This window comes from Brienomyrus brachyistius, unplaced genomic scaffold (genome assembly GCF_023856365.1).
Source record: "Brienomyrus brachyistius isolate T26 unplaced genomic scaffold, BBRACH_0.4 scaffold33, whole genome shotgun sequence".
NCBI classification, from domain to species: Eukaryota; Metazoa; Chordata; class Actinopteri; order Osteoglossiformes; family Mormyridae; genus Brienomyrus; species Brienomyrus brachyistius.
This window is the reverse complement of record NW_026042308.1, coordinates 4,357,463-4,380,174: the sequence shown is the minus strand read 5'-3', so window position 1 is coordinate 4,380,174 and position 22,712 is coordinate 4,357,463. Positions and strand designations below refer to the sequence as shown.

General features: G+C 42.7%; 1 protein-coding gene across 1 annotated transcript in view; it reads left to right on the top strand.

Moving 5' to 3' along the window:
* LOC125721428 (G-protein coupled receptor family C group 5 member B-like) overlaps nucleotides 1-22,712 on the top strand; it is a 196,856-nt gene that overhangs the window by 3,484 nt on the left and 170,660 nt on the right. The gene's annotated exons all lie outside the window — the stretch shown is intronic.

The following is a 22,712-nucleotide window of genomic DNA, read 5'->3' as shown; positions in this document are numbered from 1 at the left end:
CTTTAACATATCGGAGGCGGAGGATAGTGTACAATCTCCTAATTATGAGGGCGCTGATTGTCCTGTTATACGTGTAGAGAGTGTTTTCTCAATCTCCCGGTGGCCCCCCTGCTCACCCAATATTTATACCGGAAACTTTTAATGGTGTGGGGCGTGAGTGGTCTGACTGGTCGGAACAATTTTATCTGGCGCCTGAGGTAAACAGGTGGGATGAGTCTCTGAAAATTAAGTTTATGTCTTTGCTGTTGTCTGGCCGTGCTAGAGAGATGTATAGTGGGATGCCGAGTGACGCTAAAAGTAATTATGGGTTGTTAAAAGCGGCTATGGCAAGGTGTTTTGAGCCTGGTGATAGTAGTGATTGGAATAGAGCTAGTTTTACCACCCGTCGCCGCCTGCATAGCGAGACGGCAAGGGAATTTGGTAACGCCTTACGGAGATTAGCCGCTAGGGCTTATCCCACGGCTGATCATCGGATTTGTGATCTGTTGGCAAGAGACCAATTTATTACGCATTTTGCTACCGGTGATTTTCGGGTTAGCCTGTGTAGTGCCAAGCCTAATACGCTGGAAGATGTCATTGAACTTGCTTCTGAAATGGAGTTGCTGAGAAGTTTGGAGCAGACTTCTTTGCCACCTGACGTTAAAGTGAGGGGAGTGGTGGAGCATAAATTAGAAAGGGATGAACAAATGGAGGTGTTGTTGGGGGTGGTAGAGGAGTTAAGGCAGGAGGTAAAATCGCTTCGTACCACGGTGTCTAAGATGCAAGAGGGGATGAAAAGCTTTCTAAGTAAATATGGGGTGGTGTTGGATTTTGGTAGGAAGGAGTGTCGGGTTATGGGTCAATTATTACCTCTCCTTGTGCCAGCAGATGTGGACAAGCCTCGGGTCGTCATGGTTCCAGAAGATACTGTAATCCCCCCCCCCTCGAAGTGAGGCAATCATTGCTGGTAAGGTGGAGAATACAGGTGGGGCTGCTTTTGAGGGTATGTTGGAGCCTTTGGATTCGGCATCTAGCCAGTGTAATATAATGATGGGGGGATGAGGGTAGGTACCTTGCATACGGGTATTGAGGTGAGTCGGAAAGCAGAGAATGTAGACCTGGGTGAGGATGAGGAGGATTCTGTTGTGCCCTGGACAGTCGATAGGCTTGTAACATATTTTGATTGCACCAGAAGGGGTTTGCCTCATCCGATATGACTGGTATTTATACCGCGTTGCAGAAGAATTTGTCTGTATTTAGTGCCGGAGAGGGAGATTTGGGGAGAACTCGCCTGATGTTGTATAACATTGATACTGGTGAGGCGAAGCCGGTAAAGTTGCCTCCCCGCCGTGTCCCCCTCCATTTGCAGGAGGAAGTGTCTGGTCACTTAAAGCAGATGCTGGAGAATAACATCATTCAGCCCTCGAATAGCCCTTGGGCAGCGCCGGTGGTTCTGGTACGGAAGCGAGATGGTGGCCTTCGGTTTTGCGTTGATTATCGCAAATTGAATGATGTTACCCGTAAAGACACGTACCCCTTACCCCGAATTGATGATGCGTTGGGTAGTTTGAGCAAGGCTTGCTGGTTTTCTACATTGGATTTAGCCAGTGGGTACTGGCAAGTCGAGGTGGATCCAAAAGATAAGCATAAGACGGCGTTTATCACTCGTCAGGCCTTTTCCAATTTAATGTGCTGAGTTTTGGCCTGTGTAACAGTCTGAGAACTTTTCAGCGTCTCATGGATTTAGAGTTGGCGAGTCTTCAGTGGACTACTTGTTTGGTGTACTTAGACGATACAATAATATTTGGCCGTACCTTTCAAGAACATCTGGACCATGTGGATGAGGTTATAACGAAATTGCGTCAGGCTAATCTGAAGGTTAAACCGGCGAACTGTAACTTGTTTGCCACAGAAGTGCAGTATTTGGGCCATATAATATCGGCTAGGGGTGTGAAAGCTGATCCGGCTAAAGTGGAAGCTGTGCGCCAGTGGCCGGTGCCTAAAAATCAGACAGAGGGGAGGAGTTTTGTGGGCCTTGCCTCTTATTGTAGGAGGTTTATTCGGGGTTTTGCTGAACTTGCTCGTCCTCTGCTCCAGCTGACCGAGAAGGGCAGAAGGTTTACATGGACAGAAGCTTGTCAGGCAGCATTTGAACAGCTCAAACTTAGTTTGATGTCTGTACCAGTCCTGTCTTACCCCGACCCTAATAAAACCTTTATATTAGATACGGATGCGAGTGATGCAGGTATTGGGGCAGTATTGTCCCAGGTAGAAGGGGGACGGGAACAGGTGATAGCATATGCTAGTAGGGCTTTGACTAAACAAGAAAGGAAATATGCAACAACCAAGTAGGAGTTAAGTATGGTTACCTTCATAAAACATTTTAAATACTACATGTTGGGGAAGGAGTTCATCTTACGGACAGATCATAACTCCTTAAGATGGTTGCATAATTTCCAAGGTTTAGAGGGGCAGTTGGCTAGGTGGGTGGAGCAGCTGGCCAGCTTCCAATATAAGAGAGTGCATCGGCCGGGTCGGGGACACGCTAATGCGGACGCCCTCTCTAGAGTGCCCGCTTTTCTGCCAGTAACCTCAGACTCACCGCCAGCTACCCAGGAAAAAGGGGGAGAGGTGATATGTGCTGTGAGAGAGGTGTGTCAGGAGGCAGTGGCATGTCAGGAGGAGTGTGATGAGCTGGGGCAGGATCAGCAAGGAGATGCTGAGCTGCGGGAGATTTTTGCTTTAAAGGAAGGGAGGGAGGGCAGGTAGTCAGCCTCCAAATGAGTTGTGGAAATATGCATCAGTGTGGGATCAGTTGCAGGGTTCTAGGTTGGTACGATATCCACCTTTGCATTCTGATGCAGCAGACCAAGTCCAGGTTGTTATCGACAAGTCTTTGGTGCCAGAAATTTTGAGGCAGTTGCATGATGCTACCACTAGGGGTCATTTGGGAATACAAAAGTTGCAAGCAAAGGTGAAAGATCGCTTTTATTGGCTGGGATGGTTTGGGGATGTTAAGCACTTGTGTCGGGAGTGTGTGGATTGTGGTTCCCGGAAAGTGATGGGGAAACAGGGAGGTGCCCTGCTGCAGTCTGTTGTAACCGCTAGGCCATATGAACGGGTAGCATTGGACATTTTAGGGCCATTACCGGTAACTCCAGGGATAAATATGTACATTGTGGTCATTGGGGATTATTTCTCAAAATGGACTGAGGCATTCCCTCTCCCTAATCAGGAAGCTTCCACTGTGGCCCAGGTCTTGGCGGAGCAGTGGGTCTGTCGCTCTATCCATACAGATCAGGGTCGCAATTTTGAATCAAATTTATTTAAAGAGGTGTGTCAATTGTTGAACATTCAAAAGACTAAGACATCAGCTTATCACCCCCAGTCAGATGGGATGATTGAGAGGTTTAACAGGACATTGTTGGCAATGTTGTCTCTCTTTGTGGAGGAAAATCAGTCCAATTGGGATGTTTTGTTGCCTTGTGTGATGATGGCTTACAGGAGTAGTATTCACTCTAGTACTGGGGTTACACCGTACAAGGTTGTTTTTGGGCAAGAGATAGTGTTGCCAGTGGATGTTATGTTGAATCTCAACGAGGGGGAAAGATTTTCCTTTGTAACGGAATATGTGGCCAGACTAGGGGACATATTGTCCACAGTGGTGGGAGCAGTGAAACGTCATCAGGCAAGAGCTTCGGGTAAGCAGAAGCAAGCGTATGACTTTAGAGCGCAAGTCAAGTACTATTCAGAGGGGAACTGGTATGGGTTTGGAGGAAGGCTAGAAGACGGGGGTTATGTCCAAAGTTACAGAGGAGGTTTAAGGGTCCATATAAGGTGGTGGAAAGGATAACGGAGGTATTGTATCGAGTGGTACCAGTGGAAGGGGGAAGTGAGGTGGTGGTGCATTTTAATCGACTTAAACCATTTCTCTCTACTGTAACAGAGGCTGCCAATCAGGAGGGCAGACACCAAGTGATGACTGTTGGTACCCTGCCTGAGCTAAAAGATTCCCCCCCTGGTGGTGGCTATCCGCAACCACGGCCCTAAGTAGAAAAGGGTGGCGAGATGGAGGGGGGTGCCAGGGCTAGAAGTGTGGGCAATGGCAGCGAATCGGCCAGAAGAGGCAAGTGCAATTGGACTAGGGCAGCAGTGGGAAGGGGACCAGCCTACCTGAACCTGGCGGAGCCGAGCCCGTAAGGTCCCTCCAGAGCCACACAGCGATGGGCCTGCTGCTATGCATGGGGCCAAGGAACAAGAACGGAGGGAAGGGGCTCCAGTTCAGAAGACTCGTCTGCGACGTCAGAGGAGGCCACCAACATGGTCCAAGGACTATGAAATGTTGTGACTCAAGGACGAGTCTGCCCTAAGGGTGGGGGAGTGTAATTTTGATGTGTGGGGGGTGACGGATGGGCGTGGAAGGTAATAGTTAATTAAGTGGCTACACCGGATCTGGGGTTAAGAGAGGGAGTAGGAGGCGTGTTAGGGAGATTTGGTCTGGTAGGCACCGTACGGGTGGGTCCCGGGAGGGAGGTGCCGCTCGTATGCTGTTTAGGGCTGCTGGCTGTGAAGCCAGAGAGTGGGCTGTAGGGACAGTTCCCGGTGCGGTAGGGCGAGGACAGTCAGGACAGTGGGGGTAGGAGGCTATGACCACTGCTTAGACGGGGTGGTTGATAGACGGGAGTAGCGGCACCTTCATAGGGACGGATTGGCGGTGGGGGGGTGGGATTCCCTTTCCGTGGGACGTTCTAGGTGACGGACCGGTGTGATTATTCCTTCCCCGGGGGAGAGTCCTGATCCTCGGGGGGAGGGGGTGTTCTGTTTTAACTATGTCTTTATTGTATGTGTGTTACGTGTGGTTTAAATGCGCAGTGTAACCGCTTAGGGTCGGGACAGGACTATATACAGTAGGCGGTTCTGGTCCCGTAACGCTTGCCTGTGCCCGAAGTGTGGGGATTACTGTGCATTGCAGTGCTATTGGTGTGCCGTGCCCTAATGGGGATGTTGTGTGGTGCGGGATTTACTGTGTGGTAGCGTGGGTTAATAACACATGCTTAAAAAGGGGTGGTCTGCTACGGGGAGAAAGCGGGACCGAACTCTTTGTGAATCCAGATCCGACCCGATGGGTCGCTGCATGAATTGTACTGAATAAAATTATCTTTGTAATTGTAGCTGCAGTCTGGTGGTGATCTGTTCTCCGTTTACAGCCTCTGACACTACTGTAGTTTGGGTTCGTTACAATATCAATTCGATTACTCGCATATTCCCTATAATATAGGGTCTATATTTTCTAATTTTAAGTTTTTTTAATGTTTATAACCTTAGATCTATGCAAACCATTTCGTATATATCCAACAACACAGTACAATTATGGTGGTCATCTGGTTTATGACAGTAAAACAATGTACATTTTATGTACACTGAATGTAAAATTAAAGTTAATAATGAAAGCAAAATTATTGAAAACAGCTGTTGTGCCTTCGATTTACTAAAACACATGTTGGTACAATAAAACCATTAAAATTTTACAGATAAAGCATATGACCATCCATCCATCCATTTTCCAAACCGCTTATCCTATTGGGTCGCGGGGGGTCTGGAGCCTATCCCGGAAGCAATGGGCACGAGGCAGGGAACAACCCAGGATGGGGGGCCAGCCCATCACAGGGCACACTCACACACCATTCACTCACACATGCACACCTACGGGCAATTTAGCAACTCCAATCAGCCTCAGCATGTTTTTGGACTGTGGGGGGGAAACCGGAGTACCCGGAGAAAACCCCACGACGACATGGGGAGAATATGCAAACTCCACACACATGTGACCCAGGCAGAGACTCGAACCCGGGTCTCAGAGGTGCGAGGCAACAGTGCTAACCACTGCACCACCATGCCGCCCCTGCATATGACCATAAGTTTAATTTCTGTAAAAATACAGAAAAGAAATTGACCAGTTTCACTGAAGGGGTTTCTTTTATTTTACAAACTCTGCGTAAAAATATGTTTATGCAATGTAGTTTTGATAAACCTTTACTGTCATTTAACATAAGAGGAAAAAAAAAATTATACTGTAGTCAAAATGGCTGATATAAAATGGTTTAAAACTGTGAAAAAAAATTGCTTTTTTTTTACAGTGTATACTTCCAATCAGAAGGTACCACACCGGCAGATACGGATTTCTGAAATAGCAAAGTTAAAGGTCGACGAATAATATCCCTCATCTCTTTTACAACAATAGGTAAGATGCTGTTTTGATATCCTGTCTAGGGTTGGAGTGTAACAGTATTCACGGGAAAGGGGAATGGGACAAAGGGACAAACAGGGTGAGGGCAAGAAGGGAACACCAGTGGGCAAAGGGATATTTTTTGTATTTTCATTTTTTTTCATGTATAATATTGACACTAAACAAATAACCCGGTGCAAAAGACTTTGGGAGTGACCACAGCCAAAATAACAAACAAAATCCCCAACTATCAAGTGCGACCCACAGCTAATCTCACCTAAGTGCAAAAGAAAAGGAAACCAAAAGACAAACACTCCACCTCACTCCCTAACCAAATAAACAGAGTCCAACACACACTTGCAAAACAAAACAGCAGTCACTCCTTATGCAGCAATACAATCACACATACATAACTTACACACAAGTCAAAGCAACGAGGGGGCTAGTGAAGACGTAAACCAAAGAAAACCAAGCGGTGAGACAGCAAGCCAAACTGAGGTCGCGGGGGGACCGGAGCCTGTCCTTGGAACAACAGGCGAAGGCAGGAACAAACCCTGGGCAGGAGTCAACACTCTGCAGGGCACAAACACTCACAACTCAGATTTGCCAATTAACCTACCCTGCGCACTTTTGGACTGTGGGAGGAAACCGGAGCCCCTGCTGGAAGTCTTTCCCCATTCACCAGATTATATTGCCAGAAGACTGAAAATTAGATATCAAATACTAGAGTGACATAAAAACAAAAAACAAGTTTGCTTGTAATGAGACGCACAACAGAAGATTATCTCTTTTTATATTTTGAGAAAACATTTTAACATTTATCCAACCGGTCAAATCGTTTAATACTTCATACAGCAGCATTTCTAAACTCATTCCTCAGCCCACCAGACAGCTCCACGTTTTTGCTCTGTCCCAGATCCCTGCATGCATGAACCAAACAGTCACCTTTTACTGCTGTGCTGAGAGCTTGGACAGACCAAACTGTGGATCTTTGCAGTGGGGTCCAAGGACTGGGTTGAGAAACCTTGGCATAGAGGAGACTGCAGTGAGAGCCAAGAAAAAAAGAGATTAGAGAGGAGGGTAAAATGCTTCCATTAGCATGGCAAATAAGCTGCAAGTATAGACCTTGTGCTTCCATTACAAACAAAAAGCCTGTATGACCCTCCTAAACACACAAGTCAGATTAACTTAACCAGGGGAAATAAGCATAAAACTTGGCAAAGACTAGACTATGAAAAGGGAAGGTGAACATCATACTTACACGAACTTCTGCTAAAGCAAATGGACAAACCCCTTTTAACTGAATCAAGTTTAAAAAAATAATAATCCAAAAATAAATCAATAAAAATTAAGAAAAACACAATAATGCTTTGAACTAATACTGCAGTCAGTCCTAAATGTTCCCATGAAATTCTTTTCGTCACGACGCACACTCGGTACATACTGGTTAAAAACCATTTATAATCCTTCATGTACCAGTCTATGATGGAGCACCCCAACCTGGGCTGCCCATCCAACATGGCAGATTTCTGCCCCCTGGCCCCGGAGACTAACAGACCAACCTCTGGAAACAGGGAACCAGGGGGGCATGGGCCGCTGACTGGATGGGCGGCTCCAGAATGAGGTGAAGCAGAAGGTAGACTCCACAGCAGAGGACCGAGGAATGTAGACCAAAACCAGGGAACCTGAAGTGGCAAGAACACAAACCAGGACAGACATATAAAACCAAAGCAAACGCATCAGTGGCACAGCCCACCAGCTTGTGAAAGATGGCTACCTGGCATCATGAATCCCTTAATCAAAAACCTTTGTGATGGCAACTTTGCCGCCCAGGACTGATCCCTTCTAAAGACCTCAAGTTTCAATGCAAGGTTTCCGAAATGTTTTGAAACATTACTCCATGTGACTGCTGTGGTTGTTCCAGGCAGGGAAAACAACTTAGGAGAAAATTTCCGTGCATGTTGGGTGTTTGTGGTACTGTTGGGCTGAGGGGGTAATTGAGTGACTATTAACCTTTGAAATCCAATTATATTATTTAAACAGGTTAGTAGTTAGACAGTGTGATTTAGATGAGGATAAGGATGTTTTATTGTTATTACAAAACGTGTTCTACATGAAGGGAACAAAATGAGGCACTCAGATCCGGTGTATTAGCAATAATAAAATAGAAATAAAATCAAAAGAACAATACAATGAATAATATGGCAACAATTAAAATAAAATAGAATAAAAATATTAAGATAAATTCCATTAGGAGAATTTAACCATGGATGTAAAGTGAGCAGGTGTGAGTGTAGCAGAGATTACTGAGGTCTGTGTGTAATAAAGTATATGTGACACTGGCTGAGGAAGCAGCAACGTGTGTGTGTGCAAAGTCACAGTAATAACCTGCAGCACTGAGGGATCTATTGCAGCGAAGCCCTGACATGTAACACTGGTGATGAATAGCAGTGTTAGATATAGGTATAGTGAGGTACTTATAATTATAGTAAGTGTAGGATCAAGGCCTGGATTAGATTTAGTTAGAAACATACAGGGCAAATCTAGATAACACATACACACACAGATTACATATAAATATAAATTTAGGGGCAGTGTGTAGCTCAGTGTGCTAAGCCTGTGATCAGAAAATAGCCCACTTTAGCCCAGCCTGGGCACATCTGTGGGTCCTTCAGCAAGTTCCCCAGCTCCCTGGGTGCCACTATGACTGGCTGCCCGTCACGGCCAGCTCACTCTGAGCAAGTTGGGGGAGGCAAAACGAAAATATCTCGATTGGGATCAACAAAAAGTATTAATTCTTATCCTACGGTCTGAGCATTCGGTCAATCCAAGTACAGAGAGTGGTAATGTGGACAATGCTGCTTGCATTTCCGGCCCAGCAAGGCCTGCTGCTGCTCCACAGCTATATATATATTCAGCACTGACCTTTTTCCATTCAGTGGTTGTTAAAATAACTTTGTGTAGCCTAGTAATGGTGTAGTGCAATATTCGTTGGTTTGTAATATAAGGGATTAAATAATATCTTCCAAGTGAGATACAGGCCCTCCACATTTTCAGTGAAAGGAGACCAGAGAGCATGAAAGCTCTTCCTACAGTTGCCTCTGCTGTATCTTAGATTTTCAATAGGTAACATAGAAAACACATCTTTAACCTATTGTCTGAAGGCAGGGGGTCTGGAGGACTTCCACTGCGTGAGAGTTGTTCTTCCACCCAGCAGAGAGGAGAAGGCTGTGGCTCTGGCCTGTGAGGCGGTGTATTGTTTTTTTGCGGGGAGATGTGAGCATCGGGTGAGACTCGACTCAAATGCAGCCGCTTTGAGACAGACGTGGACTTTAAGGAAACACAGACTACACATGGAACAGCAATGACTGAGCTGGGGAACGCAGTGAGGGCAGACATATTTATACACAGCACACTAATCAGCGACAAAACAGGTGTACAGGGTTAGGATGGAGAACTATAATGGGATACAGGAGAATTAGGAGGGTTACAAAGGGCCAGCAGCGACCTCAGCTGGCATGAGTGGGAGGAGACATGAAAAAATAAGAGATTACAGATCATGACAGGAGCACCAAGCACAGCAACAGTGGGGTCATGCTCAATTATCACACCACATATATGAGAAAACATTATGAAAATCTCTTCCCAAAAATTGTTCAAACATCAGCATGACCGAAACATACGACTGGTTGTATCTAGGCTACACTGGCACTGACAGCAGAGTGTAACAAATTACCAGCTACGACACATATCCGATGATTCAGAAGAAAGACAAGTTGAAGAAACAAAGTGGTTAATTGACTATTGTATAATAATCAAATCACTTCATAATCATGTAATACATAATATGTCACGATGGGAAGAGGGACAATCCGAGGGCAGCCTTGTGGGTTTTATTGCTGAACCAAAAGACATGAATAGAACCCAAGAGGAGGAGGAGAGCACAAATAGGAGGGAGGGAGGAAGGAATAAGCAGGAGGAGTCGGGGAGAACCTACTAACACGGGGAGCAGAGAGGGGTCCTCCTCCTTTTTGGGTGAAACTAATTGCTTGTGACATGGTAAGAGGCAACTTCTTTCTTGAGAGAATTTCTTTAAAGGGCAAGACAACCAAAGCTGTAAATCTAACAGGAAAAAATAGCCTTTGTAGAATTCTATGTGAAGACCCTCTGGGCCAGGTGCCCTGCCGCTCTGCATTGTTTTCTTTGCATGTACAACTTTGTACTCCATAATTTTAATATTTTATCACAAAGCCTGAAGAGCAATATGAACTTTTCATGCTTTAAGTAAATTGTCTCATCCATTATTAGATTTAAACACAGTCATAATCCACAGCAAACTGTACTTACAGCCTTCATCCTGCTCTTCAGTCACTGACGTGCTGCATCTAAATGGGGACTCGTCAAAAAGCCAAGTGGAGCCGTCATGAATGAAGGCCTTGTTCAAGCTTCCCCTGCCTGACAGCAGGTTAGTCTCTCATTTGACTAAAGTATATTTAACTTCTACAGAACTTTGCAGGCTCATCTAGGATGGAGAATTTCTGCTGCTGAGCGCCTTAGAAAAGATTCTCAGAGGGAGATACGAGTCCTAGGTGCCTGCTGGGTACATATTCAAGACAGAGTTAGGACCGACTCCAAAAATTCTGCACTGTCTCCCAGATTGGGGGAAAAAATTGTATTTTACTGAAAATTTCATTTCTAATAGATGGAATCTGATTTACCTTAGACTTGGTCAGCAGTCATGTGGATAAATTTCAGAACAACAGACGGCCTGGGGGCTGGGGGGGACAGGCAGGTTGGCAGGTGGGGGCACGCGGAATGCTCCTGGGGGTGTGGTGGGTGTGCTTACATGATTTACAGGAGCCGAGGCTAAGAGAGGCACTAAACTGCACAAACAGCCTCATGTACGAAGTTTTACATAAAAAGGGGCCATGGGCTTGTTGGTGCTATAATTCTTAGCACTCTGACTTGCTCTCTGGGGCTTTGGGTTTTTGAGACAATATGAGAAGGGCAGGTGCCCTTTGGTGTGGAATTTCTCCGATTTGTGTTTTTCCTTCTTCCTCTTTTTGTTTTCTTCAAGTGCCAACAAGAGAAATTAATATGACAATGCCAAAGCATCTGTAATTGCAACAATTTTCTGGGAGAAGGGGTGTGTTTTTTGACATAAATGCAGGGGTGCCAATATTTTTGGCCATAACTGTAATAGTTATTTGTGATTTGTAATCATTATTTAATTTTATCGATCCATCTACCTACCTACACTAAAAAATGTACAGTTGGATGTAATTAATTTTAAGACAAATGGTTACATGAAATTACTTTCCAAGAACATTTTATTTTGTAATTCAAATTTTTCTTATTTTTCAAACCAAAAAGTTACTGTGATGCCCGGCTCGTCCGCTCCTCGTGTGTGCCACGCCCCCTGATTACCCATGTGTGATTCCCTAATTGTCTCCTGCTGTGTCCGATTATTTTGAGTTAGTCATTTCCTATTTATATCCTTGTCTTGCCTGTTACCCTCGTTCGTCATTGCTTGACTCTTGTGCGTGATGTTCGTTGGTCTCCCTTAGTTTCCATGTTCCCAGTGTTCCTTTCCCCTAATAAACCCCCGATCTCCCCGATCCTGCCGCGTCTGCCTGATTTTTGGCCAACTGCCCGCACGATCGCCTGTTCACCCGAACCGGAGCGTGACAGTTACAGCACTTCAGCCATTCACATTTATAAAACAATATGACCAATCACTAGTTCAACCTCCCAGCCATTTATCCTTCAAAAACATGGCCCTAGAAACGTTCCCACATTTTCATCATATCTTTTTTCCCATTTAGTCTGTCCAACATTTTTTCATATGAAGCTGCCTTAATCATCTCATCGGTCCATTTCTATATATTAGGGATTATTGAGGATTTCAAATGCCTTAATATTACCCTCATGGCAGTTATGAGTCCCACCATCACAGCCTTAAACTGTTTATTATTCCCCTTTGGCAATTCCACTCTATTTCCTAGCAGACAGAGTCGGATTTGCGGGGTAAAGTAAAGCCTAGCCATTTGTCCAGGAGATCAAGAACTCTACCCCAAAATGGATATACCTGAGAGCACTGCCACAGCATGTGTAAATAAACCCCCACCTACCTTCTAAAATTCCAACACTGATCAGTATTAATTAGTCCAGTTCTATTTAGTCTAACTAGTGTCCAGTACTATCTGTGTATAATTTTATACTGAATAAATTTACCTTTTACTTCCCTATAATATTTCCCCACTCTAGAAAGTATTCTTGACCATTCATCTTCTGCATTTTAACACTTGTGACTCAATGCCTCAGTTGTAAAAACTTCCAAAAACTCGCTCCTCCTCCTACATCATACTTACTCATTACGTCTGATTATGACATAAACATCCCATTTACGAATAAATCCCAAAGAGTTTTCACCCCTTTGGATTGCCATTGTTTCCATACTTTTTCCTGTTTGTATTTCAGGATTGTGCCAAATTGAGGAATATGGCTGCATGTCATGTGATACTTTAAGCTTCTTATGTATTTTGATCCATACATTCCTCAAAAAAGATATTATCGGGTTTGTGTTTCTTATATTTTCCTCCCATTGTGACAGAATGTGTAGAGGTTGAAATAGTGAAGCCAAATCGCTCTCGATAGCTATCCAGTCCACATCAGAATTCACATTCTTCCAGTGATAGTAGAGTTTGGCTATTTCAAATGACATGCTATATAATCTAACATCTGGCAATCCTAGACCTCCCTTGGCTAAGTAATTTTAATCCTATAGGTTTTTTTCTTTCACAACAAAAATCTTTTACTATACTCTCGTACTGTTTAAATATCCTTTCCGGAATATTAAATGGAAACATCATAGAGAGATAATTAACTTGAGGCACCACAACCATTTTAGTAACATTAACTTTCCCCCTCATAAGGATAATTTCAATGCTTTCCATTTGTCCATATTAGGTTTAATTTTGTTCAATGAGGGTTCAAAATTCAGAATTATTATTTTGTCAATATATAAACTCAACAGATTTAAATTTCATGTTTATAGTTCAATTTTATGTTATATAAACAAAATAATTTTTAATACAGTGCATTTTTTATTAATTCAACAGCACCCATGTTGAATCCACTTAAGTTTGGAAGGTGTATTGGAAGGTAACGCAGATATTTCTTAAGTGGGCATCCAGAGATATCGTCCCCCCCTCCAAGCACCCCTTTTCTCCACTAGTTCTGTATGGAGCTCGACAGGAGGAATGGAGAGGTAGAGAAAGGGGTTAGTTTCACACATAATGTAATGTAAAATAAAGAGTAAATACAAGTGCCATAAAGCAGAATTGAGCTCCAGCAGGCCTCGACTTACAGTAAAGGAATTGTAAGGCAGACATGCTAACAAAACAGCTTTACATTCCCAATTCCAAACCATTAATGGGCAACCTTAGAGTGACGACGGCTAAAAAAAACCTTAGCTATAAGTAGGAATGAAACATTGTGAAAAGCCAAGACTCCACGTGAACATGTTCTCCCCTTGCAGAGTCAGATCACGCATTTGAAGTGTTCCCAAGTGTTTGTGTGTTTTAGGTTCCTGTTAGTGAGGGGTCCTTTGCCCTTCTGTCTGACATTCAACAGAAAGTCCACTGTGTCTCTGCAACTTAAGCTGAGTCAGTGTAAGTGTGTGGCTCAGTAGCTCAAGTATTTGGGCTTGTAATCCAAAGTTTGCTGGTTTAAATCCAGCTTCAGATGGATAACTGTATGTTTATGGGCCATTGAGTTATGAAAAATAATCAATGTAGTGAATCACTATATTCTCAAATTACTTGTTGTACTTTTATGAACAACACCATTTATTAAAGAAACAAATCTGCATTGGCAGAATGAAGAATTAAAAATGAAAATAAACTATCATTTAAGAAACTGTGGAAAACTGAATTTACAATATTTGTAAATTGAAGGAAGAGTCCATTAACTTAAAACCGTTTTTTGGTGGATTCTTTTTTTTTTTACAGTGTATGACGCGCTTGAATTCACTGAGCTCAAGTGTATGTGAAAATTAATATATTTACATCTAGTATGTTTCATGGCTTCACTGTATTTCCCTGTGCAATGATCAGTTTCATCTAACTGGTGATGTTAAAGGCAGAGCTGAAATTTAGTTTAGTCATGACCTCAAAATTTAATTGAGTAGGTATTCTGTACAACCAGACGGAACTGCTGGTTGGGCTGGTCATCACCTGCGTTTTCTAAGTGAGGTCTAAATGTAAAGTTTCAAATTGCACAATATATATTAATCTGTTTTTAATGTTTTTACAAAATATTTTTTATGTGTTTGCATCTCATATTTTGTATAATGGGCTTGTACATTTGATTCTTCCTTGATTTCGGTGTAATGAAGTGTAACTAGTGAAAAAGAGAGAAGCTTTTGGGAAGCATTATTGAGCTGATTGTCCAGAGTCACTTGGGTGACAATTAAGGTCAATATAAATCACCTATTACCCACTGTAACCCTTTGTATTCCCCCCGCACACTCTGTTAACAAAATAAGAGGGTTGAAGTTAAATCAGGTTAAAAAGGTAAATTTGATCCTCCGCCTATCGCGGAAGATGCGTTCCAGACCCATCAGCGATAGGTGAAAATCCACGATACAGAAAGATCATATGAATTTTTTTTTAAGTTTAAGCCTTAAAATACCCCTCCCACATGCTTTAAACACATGTAAACTCATTAAAACAGCACGTATATCTGTTTGTCGGGCTAAGGATATGAGTAACATAATAATAATAATAATAAAAATGAAATAATGATATGTAATATATATATACACACACACAACTTTCTCTCTATATATGTAATGGAATATATAAAAATAAAAACATATATGGCTCTTACACATTCTTTTCATCCTTCTTCATGTAGCGTACTGTTGATTCATTCAAACCATAATGGCGAACGCCGTCCGCATAACGCTTTCCTTCCCGAAGCACATCCAGAAGTTTTACCTTCTCCTGAATGGTCAACGTCTTCCATCGTAGGGCTTAGAACAAAACGAAAACAATCGGACCACAAACAATGTACGGGATACGCAGAGAATTGTGAGGCGTCGGAGGAAAATCCGCGATATAGTGGGGAATCGCTGTAATGTGAAATCTGCCAATCCTGGTTTTCAGCACCATGGACAGAAACCTGTCGTTTGTAGGGACCTATTATGCCCATTTTCACTGTTCATAATTGGATTTTTATGGTCTGCTAGAATAGATTCACCCTTTTAATAGATGATATCCTAGAATCCAATATATTATTGCAGGGCTGTTTTCATTTGATATTAACCAAACGTGATATATTTATTTTTACTTTTGATATCTCATCCTTTTCCCCTTATCTGATAAAAGCCGATGTCCGCTGAGACAAGCTGGTGTGTTTTTACTGCTCATTGAAAAGTGGGTGGTGCGGACTTTGCGTATTACATCACACTCTGAGACAGTCACTGATTGGTGGGCTCTGAGGGGGCGGTGTGACCTGAAAATCATCCATCAATCAACCCAGGATGGAGGGACAGGCAAGTGTAAGGCAACAGTGCTAACCACTGCACCGCTCCTGAAAATCATGAACCATTTTAAATGTTGAAGTATTTTTGAAATATTTATTAAATTTAAATATTTATTAAATCAAAACATTGAGCAGTATACATGATATAGCGACTCATTAATGAATAAGCAATATAATAAGATTCAATTTAGCTTTCACTACTTAAAGCGCCAGAACAACGCATTTGAAAAAATCAACAGCTATCTCTTACCAGAAATCAGGAACAGGTTAAGAAAATCCACAGACTTCGTTGCGAGCAGTTTAATATACGAACTATTTCCTTCTACCCGACTCCACACACCTGCAGTATCACTGCGCAGCAGATATCGCCAGGGAGCTCGCGCTCGTGTCTAATGCGCAGTGATACGAGTAGTGTACTTCGATAGAAGCCCGACATTTCTACGGCTGATATTTCCAAACCTGAACAACTCCCAGCAGAACTTTGATGAATAGATAGCATTAAGGCCCCTCTAAAATATCTTTTTATAGTTTTGGGGTGAACCTCCCATTTAAACGAAGTACATGGTGGTGCTCATGAATTTGAAAGCCTAGATGCCTCATCTCGCTTTTCCACAACGTGTCAGCAGCGCCACCATCTTGGAGCGGTAATTAGGCATAAACAAGCAACATGTCAGGGTGTAGATGGAAAGATCTTTTGGCCATAACTTCTTTACTAATTAACGCATTTATATCTTACAATTATGTAGAATAAATAAACAAGCCCACCACTACTGCCCCCCCAAATTTATGTAGTACTGCTGATAGTATTCTCAACGAAAACTAATCATGCTAGTATCCCGTCAGTGTCACAGGCTAGTATACATGTTATGTATCTTATTTGACCGTACCGCAGATTTTTTACCTGTGAAATGTGATTCCCTGTTTTCTAGTTTTAACATTCCTCATGTTGTTGCAGTTTCGAAAATAGTCGGTTCACTAAGTCATATCTGTGACTCCTCTATTTCGCAATTACCATGCCAATATGGCGTATCACCCAATGAGGCATCCAGGCTTTCAAATCTATGGTGGTGCCGCCTACGCTACTACCCATCACATGACAGAGGAGCTACCGAATACCCGCCAATCGGGAGCCGGCTAGATCAACCACGCCCACCCGTCACATAGAGAAGAGTTAGGCGAAAGAAGCGAATCAGTTTAAAAATGTCACCATTAACGCGGTGTTTAGTAGTCTGGAGATATTTTACTTTAAGCAAGGCACAAAATAAAGTTGTAGTATTTGTAATAAAATTTGAAGATTAGCCATCCCCGAGGAGCTGACAGGAAAGTCAGGTACAGATATAGTCCTCATTAACCAGCTAGTCCGTTACTAAACGTCGCCAAATAAGGTTGCCTTTTTCTATGATTTTTTTTTCAGTTAAATTGACATTAAACAAAGTAATCTGAGACCTGAGATATAACATTGGCAACTATGGTCATTTTTTACAATCATGGATATTTTAACATTGAGGACGTGCGTCTCATGTCATTTTCACATAGAGGGAGTTTAATTGTTTTTATCTATGTCTGTGTGTCAACATATATCTATTTAGTTATGTCACTCAAATGTATGATTAGTATCGACATTTCTGTAGACTACTATGTTGTAATAAAACTGTATGGTCCTCTGGGAGTTGGGCAGTAGAAAGGAAATGTAAAGTATCAATAAGAAATACTATTAATGAAGTAGCCGCCCTAACCTTTTACTTTGTATGGAGTGTGCATACAAAACACAAATAATGCAGTTGTACTGTTATGTATGTAATTTAAAAGGTATACTTGCCAGCAAAAGATTGAGTTAATAAAATTAAATGAAAAGTATTAAGACCCCTTGTCATTCATAGTATTATATACGTCTTAATTTTACAAAGACTTTATTCCTATCATATTTTTAAGTTTTTGAAGTTGATAATCTGGAAAACTGCTGCCTGGGATCAACTATCCATTCTTGACTCTTGGAATAGGAATTGAAGTCGAATAAAACAGCCTTACAGCACCCTCTTGTGACATACAGTAATATGGAAAACAGAACAATTACTAACTGAACGCAACATCCCCCCTTTACTTATGTATTCTTCTTCCTGCAGCAGCACTGTATTCTATAAAAGACACGCCTTACCTGTAACATTTCTTCCTTTAAGGTCACTACACCCCAGACAAAACAATAATGTAAGTTCAACAAAAAACATTGTGCTTGTGCCTTCCTGTAAGTGCACAACCTTTTCACTATGAACTGCCTGTTTTGCTTCCAACAGAAATCATTTACAATTAGAAATGTTCCATTCACTGAAGACCACAGTAAGAGGATCTATGAACAACTGTTATATATTTTACACTGAATCTCTCTTTTCCTTTAAGGTATCTCTTTCTAACCAGAAAATCACGCTCAGAACATGCATTTCATTTCTTTGTTTAATTCTGTGAAGTTCCATAGTCCTTGAGCCGATGATGGTTTGTGTGCCCTGGCTGCACAGCTTCCAGTTCCTTAGGCCATTCCAAGCTCAACTGTTCTTTCAGGACCAGTCTTTGGCAGGGCTGGAAATTTTGGAAGTCCACTGGGTACTGAGGCCAAATGGGCAGCATGCCATGCTTTCCCGTCAGCCAGGATGGGTCTCGATGGGTGCAGAGAATTTCTGATGCCCTTTTTGCACATGCGCTGGTTTCCACAGCCGCACTCTGTGCCCTTCTCTGAATGAGGGAGTGCGAGCTCCCTGTCTTGCATCACAGTACTGTTTCATGTGAGATTGGCAAAGAGACACCCAGCAATGCACTTTATTATCATGTCACTTAATTATCACTTATGCCCCTTCAGTATCAGGCCAAGTACAAACACTACACAAGCAGAGTATTCTGTGGGGAAAAATTAATGTCCTCAACTGCTGAGAGCAGCGTGCTGGTGATGCTCTGTGCTCATTACATCTGTGAGCTCATTACTCTCTGTAGTGCTTTTCAATGCTGCATTGAGCAGCTGCCAGGATGTTATGCTGCCTCTGAGGATAACTGTTTGTTTGGAAGTAGAATAATTCAGAATAATTCAGAAGATGGATACAGATTTTCTCTTATTAAACAAGACACTGGCTCACTCATAATTGTCCAATAAGAGATAAGGAGCATTCCTATTGAACAATCATGACTTCTAGCTTAAGTTAATTCCGCTAACTGAGAAATCCTGCTTAGTGGAACACCTCCCTGGTCAGAAGAGAACAACTACAACAACCAAGAGTCACTACCTGGCTTCTGGTTATTGTGCATTAGCTCACAGCTCAGACTGGGAGTCATTTCATAATGAATCGACTCCTCAAGTCCAAGCCTTGCAGTGGACTGCAAAGCATCCAGGGACACTGCGCAGCACATTAAAGGACAGCTCTTATGGAGTGACCACTAAACGTAAAAGTGGAAAAATAAATCATTTAAAAAATGTTAAATGAATAGTTAAGGAAGATGTAGCATTTGATTATGTCCATGCATTCTATAATCTATTCAGTACAGGATCATAGGGGAGTCACAATAGGACATACTGTAAGGAAGGGGAATATTCTGCCAAGAAGGTCAGTGCATCATAGGAGTCACTGACAGACACAGACACACACAGGCACAAGGAAACAAGCAGCAGAATATGCATATGACATGCAGAGCCAACAAGCCTGTAGGACCTAAGAACAAACATAGGTTTGGGTTTAAAGTGTTCTATCTGGGATTTTCTTGCTGTTGGTACTACAACTAGACACAACAATCTGTAGTCATGATCGTCTTTCCCCAGTAAAATAGTCTAATTTTCTTTCATGCGTACTTTGACAATGACATCAGCTTAATACAATGCATAAGGCTCACAAGTTGAAACTTCAAGAATAGGCACAGACCATGACATCACCTTAAAACCAGCTTGGAAGGTGATGAAATTGTAACCTGTCTGTCTTCATCGCCTGATTTAATCCCCATCGTTAACTATGGGGCCTTAATGTAGCATAAGATTAACCACGATCACAAACATTACACTTCTCAGAGCGGCATCTAGGAGGTTGTCCTAGTTGCTTGTGAGTGTATGTGTGTGTGTGAACTGATAGCAGGCTCATGATGGTCATTGACAAGAAAGGGCATTAAACTTGGCAAAAGGGACCGCAAAGAATGGCAGATTGTTATTCTTTATATAAATTCAATAACTAACTAAGTCTTCTTTTATTATTGCTTCTCTTAATAGAAAAGAGAGAAATATCCATCCGTTTCTTTTGTTTTCGTTCGTAACTAATTTTCTCTAAAAAAGAATTTACTTTTAGCAAGACAAAACTTCTGAATTCGTTTTCTCAGTCTGTCAGTTTGCACGCACACACACACACACACACACACACACGCACACACACACCTGTGCTCCACCACACTGATCCCCACACAAATATACTGCACAAGGTGAAAGTGTGAACACCACCACCCCAGACCAATCAAATCTTAGTCAGCCAGATCAATCAAGGCAGCCACTGCTCACAGTCTCCCAGAAAATACCCCAATCTAACCAAGAATCTGAGTGTTGAAAACTATGAAGAGTGCAAACAATGAGTAGCAGAATACAGGCTATCCCTCTGTATCAGTCCCAAACAGAAAGAAAGGGCGGCCCAAAGTCTGTTAAGTCGCAGAACTAGGGAATGAAACAGCTCCAAATGCAGGAAAAGGTGCGACGATCCTTAGCGCGTTCCAAGGCTCCCAGCACATCGCCGATGTCCCACCGAGGATCAGGAGCTTCAAGCAGCAGTTGTTGGGCAACATCGGACCAGCTGAGGACAAGACAAGACAGACGGAAAAGAAAAACTGACGTAGGAAACACAGCAGCCACAGTGCAGGTTCAAACTATTATTGTCTGACAAACCTGCTGGAAGAGGCATAAACTAAAGCTGACGAGCAACTGAAACTGTAATCCTGGCAACAACCGTAACTACAATTAAAACACATCAAGTAAAGCAACTGACAAGTAGCTATAGGCCTAGTCACCAGAATAACTTTCAACCACTGGAGCTGCAACACAGACACCAGAGAAACACTGCAATATAAAATATTACCATTAGCCATTTAAATCAAGCAGAGGATTAACGCTAATTAAAACAGCAAAACCTCCCACCAAGACACAGAATAAGTGTGAACCTCAGCCAGCATGCCAGCGTACCACGGCAGACCACCGCGGTGCGGAAGGGGAGTTACCGGACCGGGAAACGCCAATGACGCCTCCACACACTAGGGGTCCCCACACACACTTACCAGAAATAATCAACAAGTCCTACCCGCAAAATTCCACACTGCTACAGTTGGATGGCCCTGGGATTTTTCTCCAGAACCCCAAGGCTCAATGGAAGTACCGCGAGATTCTTAAACCCTTACCTGAGGGAGGAGGCTTCCAGCATAAGGAGAGGTTCACCAGAATCCCCGGGCTGGATGGACATCGTTCATCCTTTACCTGGGGAATGAGGCTCCCAACTCGTGGTGACTTACCCAAGCCCTGGTGCTGGATCATCATTAAATGCTTACATGGGGAAAGAGAGACCTTACCCTTGGCCTCCAAGCCTGGAAGTACCCTGAGCTCTAGACCCAAGCTTAACCCTAACCCATAAGCATAGGTTCGCAGCATGAACGGTTCTCACCAGATAAAAGAAAAACATACATGTTCTTAATCTGAAAATCAGTTCATCATTTTTCCAGAAGGTGGCAGCACATCAACACTGCAAGCTTGGCACATCCCTTTGGATACAATGAGCTATCCTTACATTTTGAAATTTTTTAAAACTTATTTAAATCAGTAAAACAAATTACTTCCAAAAAGGATAGAATCATGACTACCCAATACCCCTTGGCACCATGTTAGTGTGAATGGAGTTTTCACTCCAGCCCTGAGGGATTCAGAGCAGACACAAAAGATTGTGAACCCATGTGTGATTTACAGTGAAAGGTGACTGAACACAACGCACAGCCTCTGTTATGACTCCACTGTTCACCATGGTTCAGCACCATCTATATTTCTATTATTTTTAAGGTATTTTACTTGTGGTTTTACACTTAACATGGTATCGACAGGCTTGCTCCAAAGAGATCTCATTGTATTTACACAGTGACAGTAACGCTGCCTTATCTTGCGAGAGGAAGTAGCATATGGGTGCGCTGCTAACATTAGCATTAGCAAACCTAGCTGCCTAGCAGTGTTGGTAGTAACTCGTCAGTGTAATTCCACTACTTTTGTTTGCACCATGTATTTCAACATCGACGTGATGTTAATGTGATCACTATGCAACCTTTAGCCCACTGTTATTTTCCTTGATTATGTAATTATACTGGACAGGTCAGGCAGAGGGAGCAGACGCTGATGCAGCACATTGCCGCACCAACCACACGTCCAAACTGCTGGCGATCCTGGCCGGCGACCCCCCAGGCAGACACACAGTCGAATCCCACCCTTATTATAATTACTTTTATATGCAGTAATTGGTAATTAGTAATTTTCAGTAGCTTGCACAAGGCTGCTGACTAGCAACGTTATTCGTTGGCTGAATCCGAAATAGCTGTAGAGCTACGATGCTGGATTGTTACAGGGACAGTGATAAATGCAGACCCCTTTATTCTGATTGCGTTAAAAATCAAATGTTTTTACTCAGATTTCATCCATTTGGTGGTGTGCTCTCTATGTGCCATGTGTTGGCAAAATAGAGCAGCGCACTGAATTGTAATGCCTGTATCTTGAAACGTAGCGTGTTGTCAGACTCTCCGACACACAGCTCTATGGTCCATAAAGAGGAGATGAGGAACATGCAGTCTGCTAAGTCACGTGGTTACCTTTCGTTAGGTGGCTACGTTTACATGCCTTAACGCAATTAAGATGTTTTCATGTAAACAGATTAATCGGGGAGCTCATTTATAAAGGCTTTGTGTGACTGAAAAAGACGAGAAG